Source organism: Haliaeetus leucocephalus, unplaced genomic scaffold (genome assembly GCF_000737465.1).
Source record: "Haliaeetus leucocephalus isolate CR32 unplaced genomic scaffold, Haliaeetus_leucocephalus-4.0 Scaffold932, whole genome shotgun sequence".
Classification (NCBI taxonomy): domain Eukaryota; kingdom Metazoa; phylum Chordata; class Aves; order Accipitriformes; family Accipitridae; genus Haliaeetus; species Haliaeetus leucocephalus.
Genome location: NW_010973368.1, coordinates 5,543,370 through 5,568,988, shown reverse-complemented (window position 1 = coordinate 5,568,988; position 25,619 = coordinate 5,543,370). Strand labels below are relative to the sequence as shown.

At 42.4% G+C, this 25,619-nt stretch overlaps 1 protein-coding gene across 2 annotated transcripts in view; it reads right to left on the bottom strand.

The window, feature by feature from the left end:
- NRXN3 (neurexin 3) overlaps positions 1 to 25,619 on the bottom strand; it is a 984,457-nt gene that overhangs the window by 734,289 nt on the left and 224,549 nt on the right. The window lies entirely within an intron of this gene.

The window sequence follows — 25,619 nt, the reverse complement described above, 5'->3', positions numbered from 1 at the left end:
TCTCAACAACTTTTCCATACCTTTACTGAGCACCGGAGATACTACTGTGGCAGCGGCAAACAGTCTCAGAACACGGTGAACTTCCATTTCTGGAGTCACCTTCTTTGGAGGAGGGGGTTGAGAAAGGGGCTCTGCTCTTGTTATTACCCAGACTGCATTGACCAAAATGGTAGAAATGATTGTTTCATCTATATGGCACTCTTAAAGAACCAAGTGTTTCTCTTCTATGGCAGTTTTATTCTCCTTGCATAGAGCAAGCGCTGTCCAAAATCACAAAATACATAGAAATCAGTCACCATTCTTTTTCTAATATACCAAGAAAGCTTGACAGTGTGTTGTATTGGCCGCTGAAGGAAAAAAGGGGGGAATAAGAGGAAACGGCTGACATAGTCACAAAATTTTAAAAAAATCCTGGAAGCAAGGACACATATGTATTCCTCAGTACAGGACTGGTTGCTGATATCTGGACATGTAATCAACTTACATGCTACATTTGTTTGCCAATACATGCCTATGTATATTTGCATTTACATAATGCCTATGTATATTTGCATTTACATAAACATATCCATATACCGTGCATACGTGAATAAGAAGTATATCTATTTACATACCCATATAGATCTGAACAGTGGGTCTCTGCATTGGTACCTACTAAGGGCATATGTACGGGTTTATACACATCTGAAAACAGTACCTGCATGCACACTACTATATGTACATACATGCGTACACATGTACTCATCTCTCCACCTGTGATTCTTATGCAATACACGTGTTTTTCCAGGACAGTAAAATTAAATGTGCTTATGATTAGCATTAGAAGAATGCCCACCGGCTGCATGCGGATCCCCGCACGCATATGTTCTTATGCAGGCATGCTGCCAACAAACTGCTTGTCATTCTGGTAACTACTATCCTTCTCTTACCCCAAAGGTAGCTCAGAAAGCAAGAGTGTATCTTTTTTATGAAACACTCTACACAAGGATGGAGTTACCATTTCCTACAGAAAAGACTGGTGGAGGTGAGATTATACCAGAATCCTTGTGACTGCAAATTCAGCCTTTGCATATCCACACCCTCCAGTGTACCTAGAAGTGATATTTCAGTTCAGAAGATCAAACTAACTTTGCTGTACTTGACATTGGACTGTGTGCTGAATGGGACTTAGCAGGAGCTAAGAATGCTCCTTCATGCATTTCTTTTTCTGTCACCTCAGCATGGTCAAACCTGAAAGGAGCACAGACAAGGGAGGAAGCAAAGAAAATTACAGCAGGGGCATCTAAGTGGAGTATTGCTGATCTAAGTTATCCTGGGTTGGGCATGTTCTTGCCTGCAGTCCTGTTCCAAGCCCAAATAACCCAAAGTCAGCTCTGACTGTTCTACTACTTTAAAGAGGCAAACAAGGAAGAAAAACCAAAACAAACCACAATGACTGCATACAAAGCCCAGCGTACAGAATATAGAGGCAGATGCCGAAAAGTACATTGCTAGAGAATGTATGTTCAGCCCACGATGTGTACCAACATCACTGTGTCTTGCCATTCCCAGGCAGGAATTGTTCTGCTTGGCTTGGGTCCTTCATACATAAGGCACTCAAAAGGAGAGAGTTAGTGATGATGATTACGGCACACTGAAAGTGCTGCTGTTTTCTATACCATACTATGCTCTTTTCTTCCTCTTTCTTCTCTAGAGCACTACACTTTGAAAGGGCTGCATTTTTCAGCTACCCCACACTCCTCCATTTTGCTTTGGAAGCAATATAAATATTAACCAAAACAGACAAATTATTTCCCTAACTCCACAGTCACTCTGTCAATAGGGTCTATATGGTTTTACAATAAAATTCCTTTGTCCTGGAAAGCGCAAGTATCTCATACTATTCTGGCACCCACAAGCCTGACACCTCTCACTGCAAATCCATCATTTGCATGTGGGTCTATCAACAGGTATTATTAAGGGTAAGAACTATTTCCCAAGAGCTTCCAAAAGGAAAGATGGGTTGCAAACATCTGTCCAAGACCCTGTTAGTCCCTCACAAAGCCACAGAGAAGCCAAAAGTCCCAAACTGCTGTTTCTGCACTGTGCTACCAACTAGTTTTGTCCTACCTAGGCTAACATGCCTCTTAAAGGCAGATCATCAGCTTCTTGCCACATTCTTCCTTGCTTGTGTGGAAGTATTATACCACAGAAAGTTAAACACTTAGATTAGCTCGAAGCAAGAGAATAAACCCCCATGTGTTAATCACACCCTGCAAAGTTTGCTTGCGTGTTCCTGTAAGAGGTATAAGAGGCATAGTCACTGCCTTCTAAATACAAGTTTCATTTTTCCAAGCTGAACATAAAATCTATGCCAGTAATGGAACATTACTATTACATTATTATTACTATTATTACAGTTACTATTGATTATTACACGTTGGAGACACTGGTGCTGTCAGGGAAGTGAGGAGGCAGCAAGCAGCAGTTGAAGGGATTCCTCTGACACAGAGAAGCATAAGGATCATCCTGTATCACTTTCCAAAAACTTAGGACTGGAGGTTGATTCCAATGTCCTAGGATCCGTTCCACGAAAAAAATTAAGGGCAGTAAGAGGAAATATGCAAACAGGCATATTTTGCCTTAAGCCTTGCTTCTAATTTTATAGAAGTGTTATTAATAAAGCTTCCCATGTGCCAGCAAGAGACAGACTGAGGCAGCACACTGGGGAAAGGGCTACTGCCTAAAGTTTCAGTCCTAGCATGGCTGAAGTACAACCACTGAATGACTTCCAGATACTGGAAAGCAGTCTGGACACCTAAGGGTGATTCTGGAAAAGGACAAGAAAATATCTAAAATTCAGTTTGCTTATCACTTTGACATACATATAGAGACAGACACATTCTCATTTCAGTCCAGCCCAGTGCTAGATTATAGATTTAGGATCAAAGACTATAAGTAATTCTCACACAATGGGAACTGTATCTAAGCCTTGCAAACAGTGACTACAAAAAGAGCACGTGTGTCTTGGTGCATAACCAATTGAACATGAAATGCCTTTGTAAAGCAGTTGCTAAGAGGGCTAATGTGATTCTTCAGTGTCTAAGTAGGAAAATATCAAGAAAGTACAGAGTATATAGTATTAGTGAAACCATATAATAATACTGTGGCCTGTTATCTTGCCTATGCTTTTAAAAAGATATTAAAAAACTTCAAACAGCACAGAAAAGTACTACAGTCTTACTACAAGTCTCAGTCTTACACTATGCTGTGTGAGCTATCCAATGAACTCCACCTGTTTCACCCAAAGGTTACAAGCTGATCCTAATCTACATGCTACAGAAATCTGCATGGGGAGAAGTTCTCTGACAGAGGAGGTCTGCTTTAATTTAGGAGACAAAAGTGTAATCATATATGGTGGCTAGCCAAATCACAACTATTCAGTCTGGAAGTAATGTGCAATGTTTCCTAGTGATCTAATTAACCAATACAGTCTTTAAATCATGATAGGATGCATTAGTAGTTTAAAAAAGAAAGGTTATATCTTGATACAGAAATCCATCAAAAGGTTCAGCTTATAAAATTTATGAAGTATGCAACAAACATTTTATCTCTGTCAGATATAAATACATGAAGAACATAAGTGCTTATACCACATGAGGATGACAAAGTATTTTGCAATCCATGAGAACAAAAGAGGATGTTGATCAGTTACCAGGAATAAATATGCTTTATGTTTAATTTCACAGACCTGGGTCACTTGCTCCAAAGTCTTAAAAGAGCTGAATGAGGAGACTTCTGATCCACTGAGGTTTATTTTTAATCTTGGAATAACAGAAAGATAACAGAAGAATAAAAGAATGATAATGTTGTGTGAGTGTTTTAAAAAGCCAAAGAGGACAAGATGTGTAACTGTAGAAGGGTTTAGCCTGCAGGAAACATCAACCCTGGAGGAAACAGCACAACAGCTTCTATCCAAGGTGCTTAATAAAAACATTAAAGGATAGGAATACAATACTTAATGTCATTAGACCTTCCTGTGTAAAAGGAGTTTCTGTCAAATAAACCTGATATCATTTGAATGACAATAGTAAAGGCACAGATGAAACATTTTTTAAGGCATTTGACTGAATACCAGAAGACAGCTCTGCTTAAATTAACAGCATACAATAAAAACAGGACATAATATTAGATAGATAGATAAGTCCTCAGCTGACAAATCTCAAAAAGTAGTAGTCAGTGGGGTATCATTACTGAAAAGAGGCATTTCTAATGCACCATACGGATCCATATTCGATGCAAAAGTATTGAATATCTTATTCATTACCTAAAAGTAAATATAAAAAGCACTAAAGCTAACACTTGAAGGTAACACCAAGTTTGGCAGAGCACTAAGTAACTTTAGAGACAGAGCAGTCATACAGAGTGATTCACACAGTGTGGAAGTCCAGGCCCTTTCAATCCAAGCAAGTTTTAAAACAGATAAATACCTAAATAAAATATCTAAAACATACTAAAATATATAAGCTTATGAACATGGAAGACAGGCCATGAACTACAGAACCAGGAAGAGGAAGCCACAGGGGAGCTGCACCCTGCAAAGCTGCGACTTTGAAAACAATTTAGGAAATATCAGAGGAGAAAGTGTGAGCTTCCAGTAAAGTGCTATGGCCAAAAGGGCCAGTTCAGCCTCAGGATATATAACTAGAATAAGCAATACATAGCATTGGTACAATACGCACTTAAACCCTAGGTATAATTCTAATGTCTACATTTTCTTGAAGAAAGCACTCTAAAAAATTGCAAAGAATACATCAAGCAGCTTCAACATGATTTGAGAACTAGAATAAATGCCTTACAGTAAAAGACAAGGAACTCCATTTGTTTAGTTTTTCAAAAGACAGATAAAGAAGGGACTTGATTATTGTGAATAAGGGAAAAACACTGGATTTCTGAAGCATCTCTGTTCCAGTAGAAAACTGCATCGGAAGAATCAACATTTGGGAGCTATTGGCAGACAAACTCCAAACAGATATAAGGCCCAATTTCTTTTTAAAGTAGGGGGCAATTAAACATCACAGCCACTTACCAAGGAAAGTAATAGATTGTCTTTTAATGCCTTCACACCAAGGCTGGTTAAAACATAACTCCCCAAAGGAGGCCCAAAATTATTAATGTAGGGGAAGTACGAGAAATTGAGGCTTGATGTTTCTTGCTTACAAACACTCTGAAACTATGCGTAAGTGGGGATAATTAGACAATCAATAGAAGGCAGAGCTGGCTGGGTATGATGGTTCTTCTGGTCTTAAAAGTCTCTGACATTTTGACACCCTTACATGCCACAAATCACACAGTTGGCAACGGGACAGATGACTGCACTTTCAGTAGCATTTGTTTTCTACTGAGTGTATTGGGTTTGTGTGGTGGGCTTTTGGTAGCAGGGGAGGGGCTGCAGGGGTGGCTCCTGTAAGAAGATGCCAGAAGCTTCCCCCGCTCCAGGTTGGACCCACCGCTGGCCAAGGCTGAGCCCATCAGCGACGGTGGTAGCGCCTCTGGGAGAACATACTTAAGAAGGGAAACCTGCAGCGGAGAGGGGCGTGGGATGTGAGAGGAACCCCTCTGCAGACACCGAGGTCAGTCAAGAAGGAGGGGAGGAGGTTTGCCGGAGGAGGGGATGCCCCTGCAGCCCATGGTGAGATGGCAGGCTGTCCCCCCCCAGCCCATGGAGGGAAGCGGGAGAGCAGATGCCCACCTGCAGCCCGGGGAGGACCCCACGCTGGAGCAGGGGGACGCCCCCCAAGATGGCCGTGACTCTGTGGGAAAGCCTGTGCTGGAGCAGTCTGTGCCTCAAGAACTGCAGCCCATTGAAGGGACCCACGCCAGAGCAGCTTATGAAGGACTGCAGCCCGTGGGAAGGACTCAGCTGGAGAAGTTCATGGAGGACTGTCTCCCATGGGAGGGACCCCACGCTGGAGCAGGGGAAGAGTGAGGAGCCCTCCCCCTGAGGAGGAAGGAGCAGCAGAAACAACCTGTGAACTGCAACCCCATTCCCTGTCCCCTTGGGCTGCTGGGGTGGAGGAGCTAGAGAAAATCAGAAGTGGATTTGAGCCCAGGAAAAAGGGAGGGGTGGGGGGAAGGTGTTTTTAAGATTTGGTTTTACTTCTCATCCTGTTTTGAATTGATTGGTAACAAATGTAATTGATTTGGGTTTTTTTCCCCAAGTCCAGTCTGATTTTTGCCCATGCCCACAACTGGTGAGTGACCCCTCCCTGTCCTTGTGTCAATCCACGAGCCTTTCGTTACATTTTTCTCCTCCCCATCCAACCAGGGGGAGAGGAGTGAGCAAGCGGCCTCGTGGTTCTTTGTTGCCGGCTGGGCCTAAACCATGACACCGAGTTGAGGAACAGATCAGGAGTTACGGTTCCTGGTTTCTATCCCTGACCCTGCCACTTCTCTGTTGGATAACTTTTGGCAGTTTTTCTCAAGATCTCTTAGTTGACAAAGTTAGTAATTAATTAACTATATAGTGCTAATCCACCTCATTCTCTAAATAATAATTCTCTATGTTTTAGTTGGTTTTTATTTTTATTTATTTTTATTGTTAAGTCTCTACTACCCAAAATGCAAAGAAACCCAAGTTTGAGGAGAAGTCTTACTTGTCCTTAAGACATCTTTAGCAGCAGCAAACTGAACACAGAAAACAACAAGCACAGTCCCATGGTGAACGGCTCTTTGTAGAAACGCTTCCAAGTTAATACCTTGAATAGAACAATGGCACTCCTGGCAGGAGAAGATGGACAAGGTGACCTGATAGACGTTTACCATGTCTGATATCTATGATTCTCTGGAGTTTGTCCCAGTAGAGTAGTCTCTTTTCATCCCTTTTTTACACAGCACCAGTCCACCTTTCTGAGGCAGTAAAAAAATCCACTCTTTGTTTTTTAACTCTGCTGTAAAGGACAACCCCACATAAATTCAGCGCTTGGAAAAAGGGCCCGGTTGGGCAGTAATAAGCCTTAACAGTTACTTCCACAGTTACAGCCACAGGGAAAGAAATACACATAATCACAACGTGAACATTAGTCCTGGATGGAAAGATTCCCAAGCCCAAGTTAAAGCCCGGGAGCTGTCTGCTGCTACCACGGCCCATACAGAACTGGAGAGATTTCCCTACTGGAAATGCTCCCTCCAAGCATTTACAGAAGTCCCAATTCCATGCATGGAAAGATCACTCAGTACTGAAAGGCAGATGCCTTTGCAATGCAGCTCAGAGACAGCTTTACAACTCTGTTTATCCTCATTTTGGATTGATTGTTTGCGGAGCCCTAATAGTTACAAATGGTGAAAGAAGCCAACCTCTCTTGCATTTTTCTGCAAAGATCCAAGATTCATCTAGCCCTCCTTACTGCTCTTTTCACTAAAGCAAATTCCTCAAAGGTAGGCTGCCTGACACACACATGAACACTTGTTTTCATTCAAACGGGCATCGTTACACCTCCGATCAATGCATGGCACTCCAGCCTTCTCTGAACCTTTCTCTCTCTGTTCCTTCAGCTCCTCCTACACACATACCTTACTTCCACATCTACACATTACTGCCTAATTTCACACAAACCTGTATGTCAGACCTTATACCAAATTGACTCTCTGCTCCTCTGATATCCCGCTGCTCAGCTGCCTTCACCCTCAGCTGTGTGCAAGCCTTCAGGAACATTACCTTGCTATGCAATACTTGCAATGAAGGGGTTCTGTGTATCATGGCCTCTGACGGGTTGCTGCACGCTCTAGTTAATATAAGGCAAACCAAATGGAGTACCTACTTGAAAATACTACAGGGAGCCTAAAAATGGTGTAGCTGCACCAGGAAATATTTAAACGTAAAATCCTCCATAATACATTGGATCAGCATCCTATATCTGAAAACTGCCTCCTCAAATACCCAGGCAAGTCTAACAGAACAGCTGTGTAACAATACTCCCCTAAAACCATTTCACAGACTCCACTTATTTGGGGCTGGGAGAGTCTGCATGCAGAAACTGATGTCTTTGTATTTTAAATACCATCAAGGATTTTTCTTCTGTGAGTTTTTCCAGTCACAATAACATCCCACGGCAAGGATTTCCATGACTTAATTGCTGTCATATTTCTTTTTGTTTGTTCTGAAGCTTGCCCTGCCTTTGTCTTTTGATGCCACTTACTCCCTCTATTTGAAAAGAAAGTGAATGACAGTTCCCTTTGATTCCTCTCCCACATCACACATGATTTTATGTCCCACTATCATATCCTTTCTCTGTCAATTCTGTTACAAAGCGCCATAGTCTGTTTGGCCATTCCTTGTATAGAAGTGTCTCTCATGACCTTTGATGATCTTTGTTGCCCTTCTCCCCTTTCTGAGATTAAAAGGACTGAATGACAGTGTCCAGTGTGGTTTTAATGACACCATTATACATTTCCCTTCCTAAAAATTTCTAACATTAGGTGCACTTATTTGACTAATATTGACCACTGATCAAATATTTTCAAGGAATTCTTTACTACAACATCAGAATCAACTCAAAGTCCATCATTGCATATGGAAAATTTAGATTATTTTCCCTCCCTCCCAATATATATAACTCAGTTTGTATTTCTGTACATTTAATTTAATCTGCCATTTCTTTGTCCAGTCATTCAGCATTACTAGGTCATCTTCTGCAGTTCTGCAGACAGTCTTCACCTGAATACTGTCATATTCTCAGCAAAACATATACCTTTTCCATTCACATCCCTTTCCATTTATAATTCCACCAGTGAATCTTCAGACCTCAGCATGGATCCCAGAGGTCGTCTTCCCTGGGGCCTTCCCATGTTTAGTCCTACACTCGTTTTTTTCCCTTCTAACCAGTTCTTCCTCTGTGCAGGGACTTTCTTTCTTTCTTTGCCCATTGCTTTTTTAACTCTTGAAGAGCTTTTTGGCTCTGAAAGACTTTTGAAAGGTAGGCTACATTTACCAGAACTCTCTTGTCCACACACTTACTGAGGCCTCAATAAATCCAGGGAAGCTCCTGTTGCCACAGTTAAAATACAATGCCAATATTATTCATACGTCCTTGGCACCACCACCAAAGTTCATTTGCTGCATTCCAAATAAGTGGAGTCTGTGAGATGGTTTTAGGGGGGTATTGCTACACAGCTGTTCTGTTAGGCTTGCCTGGGTATTTGAGGAGGTAGTTTTCAGATATATGCCTTTGACATAGTCCCTCATAACATCCTTCTCTCTAAATTGGAGAGATATGGATAGGACTGTTTGGTGGATGAAGCATTGATTAGATGGTTGCATCCAGAGGGTAATGGACAATGGCTCAATGTCCAGATGGAGATTGGTGACAAGCAGTATCCCTCAGGGATCCATACTGGGATCAGTACTGTTCAATATCTTTATCAATGACATAGACAGTGGGATCTAGTGCACCCTCAGCGAGTTTGCAGATGACAGCAAGCTGAGTGGTGCGGTTGGGACACCATCCAGAGGAACCTGGACAAGCTCAAGAAGTCGGCCCATGTGAACCTCGTGAGGTTCAACAAGGCCAAGTGTAAGGTCCTGCACCTGGGTCAGAGCAACCCCCAGTATCAATACAGGTTGGGGGATGAAGGGATTGAGAGCAGCTCTGTGGAGAAGGACTTGGGGGTACTGGTGGATGAAAAACTGAATATGAGCTGACAATGTGCACTCACAGCCCAGAAAGCCAGCTGCACCTGGACTGCATTAAAAGAAGCGTGGTCAGCAGGTTGAGGAAGCTGCTTCTGCCCCTCTATTCTGCTCTGGTGAGACCCCACCTGGAGTACTGCCTTCAGCTCTGGAGTCCTCAGCACAGGAAAGACATGGACCTGTTGGTGCGGGTCCAGAAGAGGGCCACAAAAATTATCAGAGGGGTGGAACACCTTCCCTGTGAGGACAGGCTGACAAAGTTGGGGATATTCAGCCTGGAGAAGAGAAGACTCTGGGGAGACCTTATTGCAGTCTTTCAGTACTTAAAGGGGGCTTATAAGAAAGATAGGGACAAACTTTTTAGCAGGGCCTGTTGCAATAGGACAAGGGGTAATGGTTTTAAACTAAAGGAGGGTAGATTTAGACTACATGTAAGGAAGAAATTTTTTACAATGAGGGTGGTGAAACACTGGCACAGGTTGCCCAGAGAGGTGGTAGATGCCCCATCCCTGGAAATATTCAAGGTCAGGTTGGACAGGGCTCTGAGCAACCTGATCTGGTTGAAGATGTCCCTGCTTACCGCTGGGGGGTTGGACTAGGTGACCTTTCAATGTCCCTTCCAACCCAAACTATTCTATGATTCTTACCCGAAGGTGTCCTCTTACAAACCAAGTCCTTCCCGTAAGCTCCAGTTGCAAAACCAAAGGGGATACCAACACTTACTTGCTCTCATCTGCTGGACGCACTGGAAAATCCAGGCTCCAGGAGGAATGGGGAAACAGAGCTAGAATCGATTTTTAAAAAACCAGCTGTGGTTTTCACACAGACCCAAAACCCCAAAGAAGGGAGAGAAGTGATTTAGAAAATGCACTCAATGTCAAAGCTGCTATTTGAATTATTAATGTGGAATGTATAGACTTTATGTGAAGCTCACAATGAGATGAAAGTTATTAACCTAATAAGTTACATGCATAATTAATTTCTCCTGTGATATATGATTTGTGAAGTTCTAACGAAATGTGTCACAGAGGTTGTAAACAGGAAAACTAGCCTGAAGCCAGAAGAGCTATCCATATGCTAATTAAAAGAACATACTAGAAATACATATTAAGAAAAAAAAAATTGAGAAGAAGAGAGAGGAAGTGACACTGCATTTCTATGTGATGTCCTAGTGTGCAGTCATGAATAATAGGAAGGAAGCTCAGACAAGGAGAGAGAAGCAGGCACACCAAGCTAGGGTAAAGGAGAACAGAGGCATTCAGTGTTCTTATCTCAGGTGAATGCAACTTCAGGACAAATCAGCCCTGGAATATAAACCAGGGAAATAGAGGAAAATTCTCAGCTGACAGCTTGTTCTTAAATATGAGAACAGCATATACTTTTCTCGAGCTTTGCTTTGTAACCGATTTTAATATTGCAATTGATTGTTTAACCATTACCTGGATAGAACAAACAAACTGGACATCCCCAGTAACAGCTTCTACTTGAGAGAGATGACAAACACAGCAGTCTTGTCCTTTAGGAGTGACAAGTCACAAGGATCATGGTTTGTCAAACTCTTGAGAAAGTTTTCCCCTGTACTACAAGTGGTTTTCTTTACAGTTCTTTACACCTTTGAGATGGGTGATGTGACAGCCCCTCCTTTGGGTAGGAACCTCCTTTCGGAGGCCACAACCAACATCCCATTTAGTCGCTGGCCATAAAGGGTTATAGGGCACCTGCAGAAACCCAACTGTCATCACATCATCAGTATCAGGAGGACAGATTTCACCCTAGTGTCTCACTGGTCTTCTCAAGAAAAATTGTGGTTTTGAAGACAGACATAAAAACAAGTAACAGAGTGTGAGCAGATCTTAATTAATCACCTGATTTGTTGGCAAGATGTCCTAGCACTGCCAAAATTGAAGCGTGGACTGAAACCCCTATCAGATGTCTGAGAGAACTGGCACCTACATAAACCAGAATAGCCACTTCTTTTCCTACCCAGTCAGATAACAGCCATATTGAGCTCATATTAGCTAAAAGCATCCAAGTACCAAGCCTTTCAGGATGTGCTGCACTTTTAAGTCGGCAGTTAACAATGTGAGTGAAACCCTTTGCTTCCCCATTTTGCTGCCCATGCAAGAATCTTCCTAGAAGTACAAGAGCAAAAGACTGAAAGTCTGTCATCAGAGCCTGGTTCAGATTGTTCCAGTGGTTTGTCCAATCTAGCTGCAAACATGAAAACAACTGTGCTGCTCTCCTAGAATTTCACAGCAATGTTTTAGTCACCTCAAATATTCTGAATTCCACTGCTGGATCTTTGACCAAAGTTCAGAAAGCATCGGCATACTTATCTTCCCATCTGTTCAGGGCTTGAAACCTGCTGGAGCAATTCACAACCAAAACCAAACTGGAAAACTAACACTGGAAGGCAGCTGAGAAGCAGGATCAGAATGGGATGGACCTGATCTGCCTTCTGAAAATCACTGGCTTCATTCCCTGTTGCTGCTACTGCCTGATGATGGCAAGTGCATGCAAAAGCAGATTGTCTGCCTACCTCCTGCCCCAATCAAGGGAACATCTTGCCTCTGGCTGGCATCTCACTGCATTCAGCTGTAGTAAAAGAGGGAAATCTCAAGGACAACCAAGACAGCCAGGATGTTCTGCCAAGGTTGCTGTTCCTAGCTGAGGAAATGGTCCTCTCCATTTTTCTCAGCTAGGAAGAGGGAGAGAATATACCCCCCTCCTATATTATCCTAAAGCCCGCAGGTGCCAGCAATCCAAATAAACGTAGAGCAATTAACAGAATTAACACAGCTTTAAATAGCTTGGCTCACCAGATGCAGACTCCTAGCAGGGTTCTATAAAATGTGAAGTTATTACAGATAAAACCATTAATCATCTGTTCAGAGACTTGTTCTAGATGCAAAACCCATTCCACTTAAAATGGCTAATAATCAGAAAGGCAGGCACAGATTTAACAGTAATGATTATGCCATTCTTAAGCCCCATTTCCAAATGCCATTTTTTATATCTGCCACCATTCCCAAACCTCTGCATTCCCTCTGTTTGCTAACACTGATACAGTAAGAAAGCTTTGCTGGCATCACTCACAGTTACCTCTCGGGGTGCTAGAAGTGAGACACCACCTCTCAATCACTTCCACTATGGCCAGAGGAACTTGGTGACTTGCACACTATGCATCACTGCTTTCCTGGATGCAGTTGTTACTGTTCAGTTGTGTGTCATCAGCCCCATGCAGCTCACAGATAACTGATGCTCTCCCTGAAGTGTTAAGTGCTCAAGTCCTAAGATTTGTGCTTAGGAAGTAGGAGCATCTGAGTTTTCCCTCTTCTGGCAATGTGAAGTCACCAGTAGCCACAGTATACAATACAGCAATCCTCCTGATGTTCCCCTAAGACCTGTTAAACACCATTCAGCTCTTTGTGCTACTACATCTACGTCTGGATAGCTACAAGAAGCAGGGGTGGGGGACAGACCCTAACTCGTCTTTCTGCTCTGATATTACTATTTCTAATACTTCCACTTCCAGAACTGTAGTTCAAAGAGTATAAAACCTTGTGATAAGCAACTCAGAGCTTAAATTGCATCTTTCCGTATACGTGTAATATTCCCATTGAACTGCTTAGGAATCTAGATACATCCGCTGTTAATTCTGAACTAAATGAGTACTGTCTGTGCAGCTTGAAGGAAGGAGGGAGAGAAAACAATTCCAAAGCACAGCTATTCAGCACAACAGACAACATCAACAGAAGTAGACCAAAGCCAGAGAGGAGCAATGACAATGAATTAGAACAGAAAGAAAATCAGAGACAATACAAAATCTGGTTGTATCATGTCAAGCCCACTGCCTTTTCCATGCAGTTCAAGTAACAAATGCTGCCCATTAGTTGCCTGCCTCCTCCTGTCCTACTCACACTTGACAGCTAGCTGGCTTACTGCTACAGAGGAGTGGTGGACCTGGGAAGAGTCATCCAGTCTACCCGCTCAACATTCAAACCTCATCATCCTTTCCTGTCTCCCTTGCTGGCAGCTGCAGCAGCCTGACTTTTTGTGGTGGGTAGCAGCAGCTCAGTCTTTCCCCATCACTCACAATACATGCACACGCACACACGTGCATTTCATAGCAATAGTCTAGCCTTCAGGATCATGCAAGAAGATTTATACAGTGACTACTGCTCCCAAAGAGATGACACTTGTCAAGTGGGAAATAAGCTACTACAGCCAAAAGCCACCCTCTAATTAAAGCTCTAAAAATCTAGATCCAGCCCTTGCACACCATGACTGAATGACAACAACCTATCTGAAAGCACAGCCAGAGTATAATATTCACTGCTGGGCACCTCCATATTTGGAGATTGCAATAAAATTAAAAGACTAACAGGAGAAAAAATAATTACCGAGAAGGCTGAGGACTCGCTAACAGTCCCAAAGTCAGACTGAAATGGGGTTAAGTTAGAAGAAATTCTAGCCTCAAACCCAGTGATGCCTGTTCCTGCTTGTAAAGGTAGCAGATATTTTCAAAAGAAGCATAACTTGTTTCATTAAAAGAAAGTGTGTTGAGGGACAGAGTTACATAGGGAGTAGAGTCCTTTTAATTCTTGAGCTTGCAGCAGGTACTCATACAGAAAGAAAGGTGCTTCTTTCATCACTATTATAGCTATGTCAAGAGTCAGAGGGTGTATCATCGCACTGGAGAATACATTAAGCTCTGCATGCTCCATATTATTAATTCTCTGCCTACCAAGCTTTCAAACTGTACATGCCAAAAAAGCAAGTACATTCTCTCTTTACCTTCGTTGGTGGTAAGCATCCCACTTACTCCTAAGCTGAAAGTGCCTGTTTTATACACATGTACACAAACAGCACAGTTTTTCAACTTCTCTCTCTCTCATATTAGCATATGGCAGGTCCTGACTCTCCAAAACTACTCGTCTGTATTTCTATCTGACAGTATAAGATTGATTCTTAGCAATCTCTTTAATGCAACATAAGGAGTGAAAAATAAAAGTGCATCCTCCTATTTCTTCCCAGTATTCACCCAAACCAAGAGTTTACTAAGGTCAGTGAACTACAAAGCCAAGCAAAGCAAAAGAAGCTCATTTACTTTCATTGTAAGCTGAGAACATCAGGCTTTGGACAGCCAAAGTTAAGATCACAGCACCCATTAGGATGGGATCACATTTGGCTAACAGAATAAAAGACAGACAGAAATCTTTGCCACAGTAACCTCCGTGAGTATCACCACTGCTCTGCTGATGACTTTGGACTCAGATATGTTTGTCCATCAATACTCTGTATCCTGTCTTAGTTTGCTCATTCCTGAATGGAAATGGATTAGATCACGTATGTGTGCAAGGACTGTCATTTTAGTATTTCCATTCTTTAGGGCCTGGGTTACCAATTAGCTTTATTATATGCCCAATGCACAGACTATATTGCTCCAATCCCCATTACGTTTTCTGAATTTGCCTATATTAATATAGTTCTACACCTGTAAACACTTTCATTTTCTGAACAACAGCACATGGCACATCCCTTGCAGGTACAGAAGCTCAGCAGGAGTCAGGTTCATTATGCAGGAAAGAAAAGCCCGCTCCTGATGGTCCTGCCACAAAGCAAGCACAGATGGCTGTAGCACCATGACTGAGGGTCACGTGCAGATGGTTCAGTCAGGATTCAGTGGAGTGCTCTATTACTGGTGTAACACATCAGCCTGCTGGCTATGCTGTCCAGTGGTGACACCAACCTCTGCTGCTGATTTCCTCCCTAGGTACCTGTTCCAGTAGCGGCTGGAGAGAGTTAGGCTGGGTTAGACCACACTTTGTTCTAGCTCCATGGATTCTCTTTAGCTTATGAGCATGGTGGCAGTACATAGTTCAAACAGCCCTGCAAAAAGATGCCTCTTACGCCTTCTGCATAGAAAGTTTCAGTATCCATGTTTGCTCATCAATGCTTGCTTTACAAGGTATGCTCAATCTACATATATACTTTCTTAATCAGACTTTGGCCATTAATTTTGTAAACTTTCTAAGAGCGCAGTAACTTTAGGAGTTCAATGCCACTGAACTGTTGATATGTGAATTATCCTTTAAATTAATCCCCCAACAAAATGTGTGCACTGGGGTTGACCTAGAATGTCTGCAAGCTGCTGTCTGCCTACTGATGAAGAGTTCCAGAGAACAAGACACTATATTGCAATAAATGTGATCTTAACTAGAAACTGTACTTGTTTAATTTGTGGACAGAGCTATGGAAAAAAAAAAAACCAAAAAAAAAACCAAAACCAGTTTGTACTTCTAGGTTCATTATGGCTGTAGGATTCTAGAGCCTTTGCTATATGAATTTCGTTAAAGAAAAAGTTCCAGGAGCCTAGTGATCGTTTCAGTACACAGATGATAAAAATAACATCTCCTCTACCTCCTGTACCAAAGTCAGCTGAAGCTTCAGCTCCTGTCTTTGGATCTCCCATGTTTTACTTATTGAAAAGTAATTCTAGCACTTCAGTTTCATACTCAATTCCTTCACTAAAGGCTAATTTCATGAGGCAATTCCAAATTGTTTTTCTGCTTAACAGGAATACTTTCCATGGATATACAAGCAGGTCATGAGTACATTACTCTTCCACTTTCTTTGTGGTCGGAAACATTTGATGGAAGAGACTGATCAATAATTGAGGTTAGCTTATGTTATTTTGCAACAAACCCTCATCCAATATCATTATGCCAGCAAAACTTTTGCTATGGATGCAAATAAACCAAGCTGTCAAAATTCTTTTCTGTGTCATGCATGAGGCAAGGAAATAATGCTAGCAGAAACCTTTCTTCTGTAGGGTAGGCAAGGGCTAAGCTATGTAAGGAAAAGAGGCTTTGAATAACTCCCTAGCTAAAGCAAAGCTGCAGCACTCGCAGCACACTAATACACCTGACGACTACTGATTTTAGTTCCTGTGGGGCAGGCCATTAATCCTTACTAAAAATGTGATAACAAGAGAAAGTGAAATATTAACCTCTGGAATGTGCAGAGTGACATATACTTCATTAAAGAGTCTCCCCAAATACAGTAGAAGTTTAATTGGAATATCATTTCCCATTCTCATCAGACATGGAAGAAATCTAAGATACACTGCACTTATGATGCAATCCCTAATATCTTGGATTGAAATCCAACAGAAACAGCACAAAGCAGACACATGCCCTTGCTCACTTTCCAAAATGAGCTGCAACACCAACTGTTTGTTCAGGACTCATCTTCATTTGAACAGTCCCCAGCCCCAACCTCAACTACTTAGATTGCTTGGGAGTAGGGTCTGTTCTGGATTTTTCCTTCATTTCCTCACCTGAGCTTACTCTTAAGAGAAAGCAGGGGGGCATTTCATACCCATCAGCAACAGTTCAGCTGGCAAGTTAAGACACACTTTTCATGTAACCTATATATGCCCTGTGCAATCTTCCAAAGTTTGTTTTTCACACTTATCCCCTTGTCAGCTTGACGGGAACATATAAAGAAATCAAGGATAAAACAAGAAGAAATTGGTAAATATTGCTGGTAAAGAAGAAAATTCCCCAGAGAAACAAGGTTGCAGTAATTCCAGGAACATCTAGTATTCTCCAGTAAGAATATCAGTCAGTTGTGACTCTTGCACTGTACTGAAGACATAGGCTCTCCCTGCCAGGAGGAAGAGCAACAAAAAGAGATGGAGTGATAGGTAGGGTATCCCTCTTTTATCTATTGCTCTGCCAGTGGCAGGCTGCATGATGACCAAGTCACATCACAGCTGTGCCTCAGTTGTAGTGCTTGAAGGAAGAGGATAATGACATTTAATTCCTTAGGTACTGTATTCGAGTTGATGGTTTGAAAGAAGCCAAAATCTCTGAGGCTGCTTTGAAAAAGCCACCCACTGAACTCTTCAGACAAAGGGTCCTATGAGCTAGTATTATTCATCATTATGAATTAGACTTTTAGTGCATGTATTTACTAGGTATAGGGTCACAGTGCATCAAACTCTGTACCACTAGATTTTCTGTGTGAGATCCTTGTCATTCACAAGAATCACAATTTAGTTAAAAAAAACCCCCAACATTAGACACTATGGAAATATACTCCAAAACCAAAAATGTTCATTTGTCATGTCAAACTGACTGGAACATTCTGATCTGAGTTTCTCCTGGGAGCTCTCAGTCTGGGATATTCTACTTTGTTGGTGTTTAGGATGTGGGGAAAGTTAAGGGAATTCACTCAAAAGACTATTAAATAGGAACAAGCTCAGAGATACAGAGACTGCTAGGTAGTTTGTTCCTCTATGCCTAAACTCCTTCAGATGAATTTATTGTAAGATGCTGACATTGTGTTACTGTACCACAGAATGCTTTCCACTCCACATGCTCCATCTGCATCACAAAAGCTCACCTCTGACCTTTCATGTCATGACTCATAGACACTGCACAGAAATCTGCATCCTCTCTCTTCTTTTCTCCCTGGCTTACAGGATGGGCGTAGACTTTCCATGTTGGAAGGACTGCCTTGCCTTTGGTTCACAGAACAAACATTCCTCTCTTCTCCCATCCTTGCTAAATGATTCCCTAAAAAGCCACTAGCAAAGCCAACTGAACCAAGTGCCTTCTCCAGAGAGGCTGATATTCATCACTGCTAAATGTTAGCATTGGGACAATGAACCACAGAAGACTTACTTTACTTATGCATGGTTTGACATAAGTGGTATTATAGATTTTCTCCTACTCTTGTGTGTAAGGTAAATTTCACTCTAGTAGTTATTCCTGAGAAAAGAGGCTGATGTGATCCAATCTTTTGCAGTTATAGGATGGTGTGCGCATGTAAACATATAGGCAAGCAAAACAAGGGAGGCACAATGCCACTCCTCCTGGTAGCACAGCAGATGTCTGGCAGGCAACCGGTAGTTCCTCTAGTAAGATAAAAACATTTGTTTAAAAGCAATCCTCCTTAAAATGTTCCTTCTTTTTCAGTGCTGTCAAAAAGCTCATAGACAGATGGGCAAGGTGCTTCAGCTTCCAGATGCTCAGTCCAGAGAACCTCTTGCTCACCTTGGCTTCATGTCATGTCCCACACTCATATCAGAAAGCACAAGGTATTCTTCATTGTGTACCACAAAGTCTTGCAGGATTCATGCCCAAGCATCCAATATGTGTTGGCAGCCAGCAGGCAGCCTGGGAAATGTTCTATTGCCCAGTCATATATCCCTTGTGACTCTGAGCTAATATAGAAATACCAAACGCAAACCAGCTCAGGAACAAAGCTTATAAGCATTACTTCATGAGGAAACATTATTATCGTCCCCTCTCCTATTGGTCTATTCAGGATTCTCTCAGCATCTTGCCTTGTATCATATTGCTCTCAGTTTCCAAGTGCCTGCATTCCCACCTCCAAATTAAATCTTTACAAAAAATACGTTTTTTCTTACTACCTTCCTGAACTTCAGCAGGACCTGCTCAAAATGTTGGCCAACGTCTCCCTTGTTGTATCTCCTAAGCCACGGTGTTGTTATGTTGCTACAACAAAGGCACTCAAAAACATGATGAAGGCCTTATGCTGGATGCTCTGCAGATGCACAGAGAAAATGCACAGACATTCTTGACTCTCAATACATACAGCCTAGAGCTGCCGCAGGAGGCTGACCCACCACAGCAGCAGTAATGCAATTGGAAACTTAAGAGTGAGAGGCAACCAAAAACTTTACAGGCCTCTGGAACTGGAAGTTTAGGAATCAGGGTCATCATCACCAGGGCTATTTGGGGTCCTCTGGCACAGAATAGTAATGGGAGACCAAGAATAGGAACAAGATATATTTTGAGGAGAGGAATCATATTCAGCCTTTGGCCACGCTTTGCCTGCTTCTATGCAGTACCACTAGCCCCTCCCTTTCTTTTTCAAGTATAAATTCATTAAGTAATACAGACAGGAAACAGACTGGTCCAAGCACAATAGAGCAGCTGGAGCAGCAGTGTCAGACCACCATGTGCAGGCAATTAGTGCCATTCGTGTGGTAACTTCCTCCAGAGCGCACCTGTGAAATTCCCAACACTGTTGATTCCTGACTCTCCTCTTATGCATTCCTGGGGGTCTGTTAAATCACTGCTGTGGAAGGGGATCTTGGGCTGTTAGGGAGGGGCGCTTATAACCGCAACTTCCACCTTCTGCCCTCTTCACACTTGGCCTGTTTTTCTCTGCCATCTATCTGCATCTTCAGTCTCCTCCCTAGTGTGACACTCCGACCAGAAAAACTTATCCCCAAACAGAAATCACATCATCATTACACATGCAAATAGGCCTGAAAAAGACCTGGACTGCAGATAGCAACTGAGATGTACATACAGAAACTGGGCACACTCGTGAACCATTTGGAAATCTGGCTTCTAGCAGTTAAATTGCAGACAGAAATGATCTAAGCTTTCACAGCTTTCTCCCATCACAGCCAGATGGTGCCTGACCCCTGCAATAATTTCTGCCATCTTCCACCCATATGCAAACCTCACTGCTTCCATCAAGCTGTTAGTACCAATCAACATTTTTCAGAATTGAGATTTTAATAAAGCATTGATAGAAAAATGTGAAGATTTCATAAACTCTCTCATGCACATCCATTCTCTAGGGACCACCTCAGGCTTTTTCAAAGCACCTCCATCTGTACCATCTAAGTACTGCTCCACGTAAATCGAATCTGAATGGCTGGCTCCCTAATAAAGCCTAGGAAATACTCTGATTCTCTCGCTTTCCTAGTGATCAGAGATTGAAATCCAATTTTCCCTCTTTAACTACATGCTAGATTTCCCACCCAGCCACTCTCCATCTCCATCCCTGGAACCTCCTCTCTGAGACTCTCCAGTACATGCAAAACATGGCTGTTTGTCATTACCTTTCTTGTCCTACCTCCTTCTGGCCATATGGGTGTCTCTAAAAACTATTAATGGATCCTTTTCCCTTTCCAACTTCAGGCAATGCTTCTCCCTGTTTATCCATTCACTGGCTTTTAAAGCACTGTCACTCCTTCCCTGACATCCGTTAAAAAACATTTCTGCTCACTTGCCTCAGATATGCTTCTGTACCTCCTCCTATCCCACCTCTCTATCTGGTTTCTTTCACGATAGGAAATGCACCAGCTTCCCCCCAAAGCTCCCCTAGAACAATTTAGCTTAAGACTGAAGGTCCAGAAAGCCTTAGATTTTATTCAAATACAATGCAATGTCCATGTTTGATGTCTGTGTACTGCCCTATTTGCATATTTTGCCTTTTAAAATTTTCATGGAAAAAGTTACTTCCATTTTTCAGTCTTGCTCCCTCATTACAGTGTCAGGCATACTGTAACACTGCCAGGATGACTATGGAGAAATGTAAAACAAACAGTGCTACCAGGCATTGGGACATCTTTAATTCTGATGAAAATAGAGGAAAAAAATCAACCTGAACTACATATTCAGCACTTGGATTTATGATTTAGGTACGTTACTGCTAGCGACTTAGTGGAATCTCTTCAATCAGAAACTGTAGCCACAAGGAAAAGAAGAGGCCGGAGAACCTATTCTGTGGTGAAAGGAGGAAACATTAGCTCAGAGAATTCAAAGAAAACATAGTTACCTTTACCATACCTTATTTAAACACTGCAGTAGACTTGCCCTGAGACCCTTAGTTCCTTGCCAGAAACACACTCTTATGCACTCCAATTCCTCCTGGTCAAGCGTCCTGGTTTCAGCTGGGATAGAGTTAATTGTCTTCCTAGTAGCTGGTACAGTGCTGTGTTGTTTTGAGTTCAGTATGAGAAGAATGTTGATAACGCTGATGTTTTCAGTTGTTGCTGAGTAATGTTTAGTCTAAAGTCAAGGATTTTTCAGCTTCTCAAGCCCAGCCAGCGAGAAAGCTGGAGGGACACAAGAAGTTGGCAGAGGACACAGCCAGGGCAGCTGACCCAAACTGGCCAAAGGGGTATTCCATACCATGTGACGTCACATCTGGTATAGGAACTGGGGGGAGGGGGAGGCGGGGGGATCGCCACTCGGGAACTAACTGGGCGTCGATCGGCGGGTGGTGAGCAACTGCACTGCGCACCATTTGTACATTCAATCCTTTTATCATTACTGCTGTCACTTTATTAGTGTTATCATTATCATTATTAGTTTCTTCTTTTTATATTCTTTTAAACCATTCTTATCTCAACCCACAAGTTTTCTTTCTTTTCCCAATTTTCTCCCCCATCCCACTGGGGGGGTGGGGGGAGGAGCAAGTGAGCAGCTGTGTAGTGCTTAGTTGCTGGCTGGGGTTAAACCACGACATCAAGGCTTAGACTCCGACCACATGAAGCATCTACCCTGCCAGAGCTGCCTCTCCCACCACCGACTCCAGCTGAGTGGAGAAGTCCTTCCCAGCTGCAAAGGGGCAGAGAGGGTCATTAGGCACTCTGCCCCATTGCACTTCAGCACCTGCATGTCATCTCAGAGGAAGTGGGAAGGCAATGCTCCATTCAAGGAGCCCTCTTGGCTCCCATGTGAGCAGACTGGATGCTGTACTGTCAGGCTGACACAGTCCAGATGAAATAAGAGAGGTTATAGGGGGAAGGCTGAAAGTTTCACCCCAAAGCCTGCATCTATCCCTTTGCCTTCCTACGAAAGTGAGACATCCCTAGGAGAAGTCTTCAACGAATGCAGAGGAGTAGGATAGACCATTCTGGTTTAACATCTTCAAGAGATCAGTATGGGGCTTGGCAGGATGTTCTGCACTGTTACAAACAGCAATGCAATCCGCTCAGGATGTGCTATGTGTCTGGGAACAGGCAATTACATAGCTAGGACTTTGGTAGGAAAAAAGAGCATTGCTCTGACAGAAAGCATAAACTGAAAGGAAAAAAATATTTGCTATTACCATCTATTCTACCCCTTTGTGTAACTTTCTTAGCTTAGAATATTTTTCTTAAAAGCTCAAGCTCCTCCAGTACTGGCCGATAAGAGACTAAGCATCCTTCTTGGCCACAGAGAAAAAATTTTAAAACATAAACTATAGGGATTGATTTATGAAATGCACTGCATGCTATGCAGATTGCCAAGTAAAGTTCCCTGTAGCCACTTCTGGAACCAGAAACTTTATGGGCACACAAGCACCGCACTAACCCAGTTCTACTTCTTCAAGGATCAAAGCTGGCTGCCCCAGGGGTCAAGTCTGATCCCCACAGGTATTCCAGCTTTCTTGAGCCAGCTCAGGTTTCTTTCATACCATGCTGTATCGCATTGCACAGATGTACCCTGGCATTTCAGAAGTAAACATGAAGAAAACACTCAAATAACCATCCCCTAATTCCAGGTGGATCTCCAGTTGATCCTGCTACCTTTGCCATCAGTGTTTTCATCCCTAGCAAAGGAAAGAAGAGGAAACCAACACTGGGAGGAATTTCACAAGGCAAACTATTTTCTGCTCAAGTCATCCAAAGCTCCACTTAATGAAACACTGCCTGCTTTGATGTCTGAGAATAACTCACTACATATGCAATGAGAACCCTCCTCAGCCTATACAGGCTAAGTATTCTGGTCAGACTCTGCTCTGTGCAGGTATCAGTGTTACAGCAGCACTTCTGGATTTTGTCAGGATTCTGACAGTCGTCTAGGGCTGCTCTTTCTCAGTTAATCGCAGCTCCCCATCACCTCCACTTCCCAAAACCAGAACTGAGGAAAAGCACAGTAGTCAGCTTCCTTACACTTCTGAGTGATACCTGCAGTAACTCATCCTGCAGCCTAAGGGGTCTGGAGGAATGACAGAATGGAAATGCAAAGTGCTAATTAGTAACACGGCCTTCCTTTTGAAATATTCCATTTCCCCATTCATCCCATTTCCAGGTGCCTCCCCTGACAACCCTGCACTACACTTATTTTTAGTAATAGTGTATACTAGATTCATCCTCAGAGGCCACACAAGGTACATTTTGGGCACATTTTCACAGCAGCTGAAAGCATTACTGGACCACTGCTAAGAGCAGATTGCTATTAAGCAGACTATAGCTCAAACCCTGCCAGCACTAGCCTGTCTTTAAGTTGAGACAGCTGCTCATACACATCTCCTGTCACTGCCTAGTCAAGTGAAGATTACAAAGCACATTCTGATTATCTGTTTTCTTCCTCTCATTCTTAAGTGGTTGCTTGGGTTTTTCTTCTCACAGAGCATTATGAGCCTGGGACAGCTATGTAAGCAGCTCTTAGCACATTGTGCAAGCTAATAGAATACAAATGATTATATAAATAATAAAGCTGCTGAAGATTTTCTTGTCACCGCTTTCTCTGCTCCATTGGCTTGACTTAAAGCACACATAAAAATGGCCTCTGCTAAGTGTTATGTTCATAGCATCCATAAATAAAATTAAGATCCTGATTTAAAGAGACACTAAGAAGCTATATCTCCTCTTGATTTCAATCAAACTGGGATGCTCAGTGCCTACGAAAATCAGGCCCAAGGCTCTATAGATGAAAACAGAAGGATCTGATCTCTGTATGACAGTTTGTATTCAGCAGGACAGTTTCATTTCCTATGTAAGATGCTCACATGCTCTTTTCCAGCATATGTGCATCCCCTGAACTAATCCAGAGGTCAGGCAGGAGAGCAGCTCCAGACTCTGACAGCCGTTGCTCACATCAAAGGACTGGCACATAACATACAACCCCTGACACCACGAGTCGAGCATCAGTAGGATCGTAACTTGTCAGGCAGTTACAGCCACAGAACAACACCTAGCTCAGCATCACTGTTTCCATGACTCCTGCACAAAAGCTCAGCTCTGCCTTCCCTCTGATATTAAATGTTCATACAAAGAGGATATTATGACAATCATCTGGGCTGCAAATAAAATTAGACTCGCCTAGCCACACCCTGTGAAAAACAGTATTAGTACAGAATCACAACATTAGGGAGAAAACTTTTGCAAGAAACTCTTATTCCAGGCTAGCTAGGAAGCTCACTGACAGAAAACTTAAGCTTGTTTTTCAGTAAGCTTTCTGTAACACATTTTGGAGATGTCAATATCTGTATCAGCATTAATCACAATGATGATCACAAATTCTATTAGAAGAGATAGGAAAGAAGACAAAAGCTGACTGCAGGGCATAACACCCAAATAACAACTGCACCAAGTTTTGGATTTGGGCTGAGGCTTCATCTTCCTCACCCCAAGGAACACTATTTTGGTTTCTGCTGCTAGCCAGGCAGTCCAGTCTCTATTACCTATGTGTGGATTTTTTCAAAGTTGTGGATTAACTCCATGTCAAGGGCAGCCAGCCAGCATGAGACAACGTGGTTTGGAAGCCAGCTAGCTATTCCTGACCAATGCAGCAACTCTGCTGCATGGGCTTACCAACACAGTACACTTCAAGTCCATACGCCACACTATTGCCACATCTCCGTTATACCCTCATGCTGCATTCTCTTCACATAATTTACACATATATTTTATGCTACCTTCAACTTTCATTTTTCTAGTTTATTCTAACTCTGTATCTTCCTGCAAAATTGACAACTAACTATATTCCCAGGTGAAATCTAGGATCTTAAAAAAAATTCCTAAATAAGGTTCTGATTATGATTTTTTTCACCCCAAAATGCTGCTTAGTAGTCAAAGGCCTTTTATCTTTTTTTAATGGTTATTGCTTCAGTGCCTAGAAGATTGTAATGCTTTCTTCTGAATGGTTAACAGCTTACAGAAGACACCTCTTCCACTTCCATGGGTATTTTTTTCTGTAATCCATGCGCTAGAAGTCTGATTCTGACCATAAGCTCATGAGTTTTGCAGCTGATGCCTTCTGTCCAGCTGAATGACAAGTTTATCCTTACAGAGCTGTTGGAGTATCAGCGTAAAATTCAGCATCAGGGAAAGACATTGAGTGTGTAATGAAAGGCTGCGAAGAGCGATGACTTTGAGAAATCAAAAGCACAGAAACAGGAATTA